Below are 8,463 nucleotides of genomic sequence, written 5' to 3' on the forward strand. Positions count from 1 at the left end.
CAGGGGTGACAGTCCCTGCTGGGCTCAGGGGTGACAGTCCCTGCTGGGATCGTGTTCTGCTCGGATCAGTGCGGGCACAGCACTCGGCTCCCTGGGGCAGCCCTGCTCTGGGAGATAACAGACCTGGCTCCAAGCAAGCCTGGAAATCAYCCTGAATTTAGGGTGAGGAGATTCTGGAGCAGGGGAAGCACAAATAGCTGGAAAAAGCTTTGGCTGACCCTCACTCCTACCCCATCTGTGGGTCTGGGTTTGGTTTGGGCAGTGCTGATTGTGCCCACGACAAAACTGAGCACCGCTCCCTCCTACAGCACAGACATGAAACGCTGAGGAAAGAGCAGATGAAGGGATTTTTCCACATTCCCAGAGAGAAGGTCCCACAACCTCTGTAGCCCCAGGACAGGATGGGCAGGGCTTGGAGCCACCTGGTCTGGTGGAAAGTGTCCCTGCCCATGGCAGGGGGATAGGACTGGATGTCACTAAAGTCCCTTCCAGCTCAGACCATTCCATGATTCCGTGACAGTCCAGAGCCTGGGGCATYGTGGAGGTTTGGAGGAGGGACCTGCAATCCCCATCCCACTGGGACTGCAGACACAGCACAAGTGAAATCCTGTGCTGATTTCAACTGCTGCAAGGGGATGTTGAAATCAGAAACCATTTACCATACGTTATCTCCAAGCAAACGGTGCTAAAATGCTGATGGGGRTGGAAGCATCTTGTTTCGGTTATTAAAACACTGAATTTCTGTGGAAACAGTGGCTGTTTGCCAAAGGGAAGAGCTGCAGAATTAGCTCTGACATGAAAAATGTTCAAGGCACGTGGTGAGGTTTTTTAGCTAAGAAGTGGAAATGGTTTCTGGTGGGAGCAGGGATCCCAGGGAACGTGTCAATGGAACCCTGGAAGCACACGGTGGCTGCAGCCTGGAAAGCAGAGCTGGTGGAACAGCCCGGGAGCTGCAGGTGGGATGGATGGATGGATGGATGGATGGATGGATGGATGGATGGATGGATGGATGGATGATGGATGGATGGATGGATGGATGGATGGATGGATGGATGGATGGATGNGATGGATGGATGGATGGATGGATGGATGGATGGATGGATGGATGGATGATGGATGGATGGATGGATGGATGGATGGATGGATGGATGGATGGATGGATGGATGGATGGATGGAGAGAGACAGCGTTATCTCTGTGCTCTGCTCCAATTCCCTGCCAGGCAGGACTTTGCCATCGCAATCCACACGCACCTGCTAAAGTTCTGCTCCCAAATTCCATTCAGGATCAGCGTGAGGACAGCAGAGATTACACCCCATCCTCCGATGGCATCGCTGGTCCCCATGGGTGGGGTGGGGGGAGATCAGGAACAGCCCCAGCCCTGCAGGCTGGGAGCTCATGGAGCTGTGCCTGTGCCTTTGTCAGCAGCATGGAAATAAAGAGGAGAAAGATTTGTCCTTCTTGAGAGAGTAACACTGACCCAGCCTGTGGTTTTCTTTGCTAAATTCTCTGCAGATAGAGTTTCTGAGAGGTCTGAGTGCGGGCCCAGGAATACAGAGAAGAGAGAGAAGGAAGGGCCTTATCCTGTAATCAAAGAATCCCAGAATAGTTTGAGTTGGAACAGACTGTAAAAATCACCCAGTGCCACCCCTGCCATGGCAGGGACCCCTCCCACTGTCCCCAATGTCCAGCCTGGCCTGGGCACTGCCAGGGATCCACAGCTGCTCTGGGCACCCTGTGCCAGGGCCTTACACCCCACAGGGAACAATTCCTGCCCAAAATCCCATCCATCCCTGCCCTCTGGCACTGGGAAGCTTCCCCCGTGTCCTAACCCTACATGCCATTGAAGAACATCCAATTTCAATGCAGTTTGAGCTATCAGATCTTGCTTTTTGGTTGGTTTTTTTTTTGGGAGGATTTACCTCTTCTGAGACATTTGTAGTGCAGATCCCAATCCCACTGAGTCTCTGGAGTCCCCAAGGAGAAGAGGGGTCTCCAGGACCTCACGTACCTTACCTCAGAGCTTCCACAGGCTGCTGCTGATGTCCCAAAGCAGTGGCTGAGGTGTTGGAYTCTCTGACCCAGTGTGGGGTGGAGCATTGCTGTTCCAGCCATCCTGAATGGGCAATGAATGCCAGGAGCTGAGCCCATCTCCAGTGATGCTGACACCGGGCCCAGAACCCTCATTAACAGAGASAAAACTCATCAGCAGGTGCCATCATCTCATTAGAAATCCCTCCCACCTTACACCTTTGGAAAGATCTCAGCGGTTCCACCATGTCCCTGCAATTGCTTTGCTGCTTGATTAATGCAGAAACCAAAAACCACAGGGAGAAACTCCAGAACCTCTGCTAATTCTTCTTGTCCAAATGGCAAAGTGTTAGTGATGGAGCTCGGGCTCACCTCTCTTCCTCCTCTCTTCCTCCTCTCTTCTTCCTCTCTTCCTCCTCTCTTCCCATCCATGGGGACAAACAGAGTCCTTTGTTGGTGCTTTTGCCCTGTCCAGAGATGATCTCCCACCAAGCAGCCCCATGAACTATTCAAGAGCTGCCCCAAACCCCCCTGTGCTTTGGGGCAAGAAACGCCACCCAGCCTCCCGTCCAGGATTTCTGGGAAAGTTAAATTGTTTTTTAAAAAGACTAAAAGTCCCTTCTTCTGGTAGGTGGTTGATATTTAACATTTGTGGAAAGAAAAGCTGGATAGCAAATTCCTTTCTGGCTCCTTACCCAAAACCATTCATTAATGATAGCTGATGACAAAGATTATCATCCTGGGTGTACATAAAGCCTTGGGAAATTTGCGTGCTTTCTTCCTTTCCTTCCCTTCCAACCTCTTTTCTTTGCTACAACACAAGAAAAATCAGAGCAGGGATGAAAAAGGAACCCATCCCTCTGTGGTTTTTCCTGCTGTCCAAAATGAGTTTAAAGCAGCTTTAAAGCCACTACCCCCTGCCCATTTCATTTGAAGTCTGCACCCCACGCTGTGCTGTCAGCCTGGCATCCTCTGCTCAGCTCTGCAGCAATTGCTGGAGCTGCCCTTCTGCATCCCAGTTTAATGCCATGGAATAAAGCAGCACAGCAATCTGTGGAGGCCACAGTCACTGAAACCTTCATGGCTCATAAACGCCAGGTTCAACTCTGCTTCATCCCAGCAGTGCTTAATTTCAAAGTTGGAGAGTGACATAAAAATAAACAGGGAACAATGGATTGCATCCTGGCGGGACTCAGAGCACKGTGCCCGGGTGTTACAGATGGAGTAACCAGAGAGTTTTAGACAAGCCCTGCCTTAGGCTCACATTTTTGGCAGCAGCTCTACTTAGGAGCCCCACACCGAAATCCCTCTGGCTTGCAAGTGCTCAAGGATGGCCAATTCGGTCTATTATAAAATGTATTCTTTATTGAACCCACATGAGGAAACAGAGTTACTGACTCACAGTATAGAATGAAAAGAACTGCTAGCGGATTACATAAAACAGTGCACGACATAAAGGTATTTATATTATAGCTAGCAAAGAAGACATAGGATAGAAAAGGAGTCAATGGAATTTACACTGAATTGATGACACTCAATCCTCAGGAGAGTAAACATAAAGCAGCATCTCAGCTTTGGGGAAAAGCCCCACACATTTCTAGGAATGTGCAGAAGATTTCTGCTTTGTCCAAGTTTGGTGTGGCTTTTGTAGTTTGCAAAGTGGAGAGTCAGCCAGAAATTCCAGCTTGTCTTCCACAGTCTTCCTTCAACAGCAAGCTGTTTATTGCCAGCTGGAAGTGTCCTGTCCATGGTGCCCGAATTAGCACAAGAGGGGTCTGTGGTGAGTTCTTTGAGCAAACAGCAGTTTTTGTGCAGGGCGAGAAGCCCTGCAGCAGCTGAACAAGAAGGGGAAGTCCTGGTGATGGGGAGGAAACACAGGGATGCTGCACAAGGGAGGGAGAGGAGCAGCCACCTCTGATGTCTCTGTCCCAGAGCCTGAAACACCAGCTGGGACTAAGAGCTGGACTCGGTGATCTTTGTTGGTCCTGTCCAACTTGGGATGTGCTGTGGTTCTATTTAAACCCTGAATGCAGAAGCCCTGAGTTTYGGGACTGTGGAATCACYGAATGATTTGGGTTGGAAAAGACCTTTYAGACCATTGAGCCAAACCAGTTAAGAACCAACTGCATGGCGACAGCCGGGACTCACCAGTGCCGAGGAGGTGGAGAAAAATAAATTCCTCCTTCAGCCTTCACCATCCCAAATGGCCTGCAGGGAGGACAAGCCCCTTCTTCCATATCATCATAGAATTATTCAGATTGGCAAAGACCCCTAACACACCAAAAAGTCTGATGCCTTTGGGATGCTCCTCCCTTCTTTCGCCCTTCAGAGARCCCTGGAGCTCAGGGCCCAAGAGCTGCCCTAAAGCACCCGGGGAAGGGAACCTGAGGGTGATGGACTGAAACAGAAACTATTGAATAACTGTCTCTACCTTTTAAATCTACAGACTCTGAATTACATCAACACATCCTCGGGCAGAGGACACGTCCCTCCTTCCTCCTCCCAAATCCAGAACTTGGCAGGAGCCCCTTGGTACCCATCGCCACCACAGCAGAAACTCACCCTCACCCCGGCCAGGAGCCTTCAAAACCAAAACCCTCAAATTATTTCTTCCCCCCATTTTAAAAAAAATAAATAAGAAGAGGAAAAATTTTAACCAGATCATCTACTTTTTATTTCAGAGGAAAGATTTGCATTATTTACTTTTATTTATATACATGTACTTCACATTTTTATTTAAAATGCACAGACCTCCCAAGAATTTTCTCGTTCCGGCTTTAAATTAGCTGTTATTTTACAATACAAAAAATTATACCAAAAAACTGCAATCCTAAATGTGTGTATGTATAACACCCACAACCCCAGCAATGAAATAGTTTACAATACTTGCTCCTATTTACATACGAATGCAATAAATGCTAAATTATACATATTAACAAACTAAGCTTGTCTGAACACAGATAAGAATCATAAATAATTACAGAACAAAGAGGAAAAAAAAATCCAGAAAACAATTAATCCAAGGATCTTAGTTTAAAGAACATTTATTGTGCACAAATTTCAGAGTAATATAAAACTCTTTTTTTTTTTCTTTTTTTTTATTAAAAATGGACTGACATATGATACACTCTGCCACAACTGACATTTTTCTCCTCCTTTCTACTGGTGAGGTTTGTGGAATCAATGCTAAATGGAGAGGAAATGTCTAAAGAATTATAGTACCTGGAAGACGCACACCAATAGTCCGTGTGTAGTGTCAGAACAAGGAAACAGATGAACAAAACCTGCCCTGATGCAGAGAAAAACAGCAAATACACATCTTGTAGTAGTCCTGGCATGGAAACTCAGCTCCTTTCAGCAGCTACCAACAGAAAATAAAGGAACTGCAAAGAACACATCCCAAAATGAGGAGCAGACCCCAAGGCATCCCTTCCTCCCGCAGCTCTTCCCACTAAACCCAGCCAAGTCCTTCTCCCTCCTGCTCCTGAGCCACCCCTTCCCTCCCTGTGCTGGGGCTATTCCATGGAAATAGAGGGAGGAATTCCCTGGAGATAGAGGGAGGAATTCCCAGGAGATAGAGGGAGGAATTCCCTGGAGACAGAGGGAGGAATTCCCTGGAAATAAAGGGACAGGAGCAGGAGCAGGATAAAGGGAGGAATTCCCTGGAGATAGAGGGAGGAATTCCCTGGAGATAGAGGGAGGAATTCCCTGGAGATAAAGGGACAGGAGGGATGAGGCTGAAAGCTGCTCTGAGCACTGACTCTGCTCGCTGCTTCCTCAAATCCCCATTTCCAGGGAAAGGGTTTAGGGTTTCCAGGGAAAGGGTTTAGGGTTCCACGGTGCAGCTGATGCCTGTCCCTAACTCAGGGCCTCATGGAAAAGGAAAAACAGCTGGGAACAGCTGGAGCAGCGAAGGATGGAGGGGCAGCCCAGCTCTGTGGCACKGGAATTCCAGCAAGTTATGGAAAAGGTCGAAAGTTTGATTTCAGCCTCAAACCCTCCTTTCAGCTCATTTAGGACCAAGCAAGCTGAGGCACCATTTACAGCCACCCCATAAAGCCAGTGCCTATGGATCTGGGTACATTTCCCAGCAGGAAATGGTGTTTCTGAGCGATCTTTAGGACATAAAGTACCCCAAAGCAGTGTGGATCTGCYGGCAGAGGCTGCCACCTCAATGGTACCAACCACGGAATTTTGGGACTGAATTACATTCCATCACTTGATGTCAATCACAGGCATTTAGCCCATCATAAATAGCTTTATATTGGTAATTTCAATGCAATGCCCAGGGAGAGTATTATAACAACTCAAAAGCTGTGTCTCATAAATCTTCTGGTATCCAAAATATTGAGCTAGGGCATGGCAGGGTCATGCTACAACAGTCCAGAGAAAATTCTGGGCTAAAAMCCATGGAAAACGGTGTATTTTTTATAAAGTATGTTATTTGGACATCCACTGGCACCATTGTTTTATAGACTAAAAGGGCCCCAACAGCTCTGAAAATTTATTTAAAATTTTTTAAAGGCTCCTCTTATAGAATAAAAATGTTCTGAGGGTTGAGGCATCGAATGCTGAATTTCAGCCAGACATAAAGATCTGAAAATAGTGATTTTGAATGGAATCACTGTCACAATTTTAATAATAAAGGCCTTAAACTGCTGATTTAATCCTCCACAGTAGTGACTGCTTGAAGAACACTCATTACTTATCTCTAAGTGTTGCTTTTCCCCCTTTCAAAAGGAAAAGCCATTAGTTTACTTGGTTTCTACATTTAAGTGAAATGCATTTGAACACACAAAAGTCCAGTTATGCCTCCCTGCTCTGCAAGATATCATGATATAATCTGCTATTTAAAGCTCTGGAAAATTATCTAATACTGATCAGATGAAGGAGTTATTAAGACAAAACTCATACATCATTTGAAATGCATCAAAAATACATTCAATCTTTTTCTGGTTTATATACACTTTAAATCTCTCCATATTCTGCACATTACTGTCGAGTTTATGTACAAGTGCAAAATCTGTGTGCCATTTGTCATTTATTTACAGATTCTCCCATGAAATAAAGTTGTTCTTCTCTCCTGCCTTACCTCCAAACCCAAAAATCCTTCACTTTGATACTGCCCTGGTGATAAACCAGCAGCAGGTTTTTTTTTTTTTTTTTTTTTTTTCTCCTATCTATTCCCACTTTTTTCTCTGTTTACCTCTAAGCTGGGATGAAACTGCAGCAGAGCTGTGTATGAGAATTCTCCCTCATCAGGATGGAGATCAGATGCAGAGCAGAGCTACATCCCAAAGGAGCTGCACCTTTTTATTTATATAAGTAACTCTTGTCCCTCTATTTACATTTTTTGGTTCTGATAAACCTTGACTTTGATCATTTTTGCTCATTTGTCCAGTATCTGGCACCTCATTTTGCAGCCACACTGTAGGCTTTGGAGACCAGACAGCCCAGCTTCCAGGACTGAGAAAACCTCCCAAACTTCATATTTATGTCTTTTATAAATGCCAAAATCCATCACCCCTTGAGACCTACAGTTCTGAAATCTGTTTCTGACCAGGAAAACCCAGCAACTTTAAGCACCTGCTCAAGTGGTGTCCTGAAGAGGGAAACTCAAGCACAGGGGTTTTCTCCATCTGGGCTGGCAGCTCTCCCAAAAACAGCTGGAGAAGAAAGGAGAAATAATCTCCAAGATGAGAATGAGCATCATGGCTGAAAASATGTAGTAACAGAGGAGGAATTTTATGCCAGTCTTATTTCTCCAGTTCAGATTAACCCTATCACTGACCAAGTTAGAAAATATTATCAGGAGATGAATCTGTCTGAGGTAATTTGTGCATCAGGTAAAACCTAAATTGCCTAAATCCCTTCATTCTAAGACAAAATTCACCCCTTTTCCTCTCATAATTCCTTCTTCCCAGAGAGCATTCTAGTTTAGAAACAGATGCATTTATACATATTTTTATATATAAAGCATTTTTTGCCCATTATTTTTCCACAGTCCCGTATTTTTTGCAGTTCCATTGCSCTTGTTAAATGACACATTAAATCAGAATTATCATCCACCACAGTCCTTAAACCATCACCACTGTCTGGACACACCCAGCAATTCACCTCTTTATTGCAATGCTATCATGCTCCAAAGAGCTTCTTCCAAATACACGGTTGGAGAAAAACCACCCCAGAAATGAGTGGCTGGTAAGTGACTGATCCCAAAGCACAGACAAGAGCAGTGATTTGGGTTTCAGCTTGGAAAGGTTACCTGGCCAGATCCAAGAGCACTCTCCTCCCATGTGCCACTTCTCCGTTCAATAAATACCAAATGTCCTCAACAGAACCCACCAACTCCGTGCCCTGGAGGAAGCCACAGTTACGGTGATGAAGCCATGACCACACTCCTCATTTGGCATCTTCACCAACATCTTCCTAC

This window comes from Malurus melanocephalus, unplaced genomic scaffold, assembly GCF_030028575.1.
Source record: "Malurus melanocephalus ecotype Western Australia unplaced genomic scaffold, MMel_1.1 scaffold_809, whole genome shotgun sequence".
NCBI lineage: Eukaryota > Metazoa > Chordata > Aves > Passeriformes > Maluridae > Malurus > Malurus melanocephalus.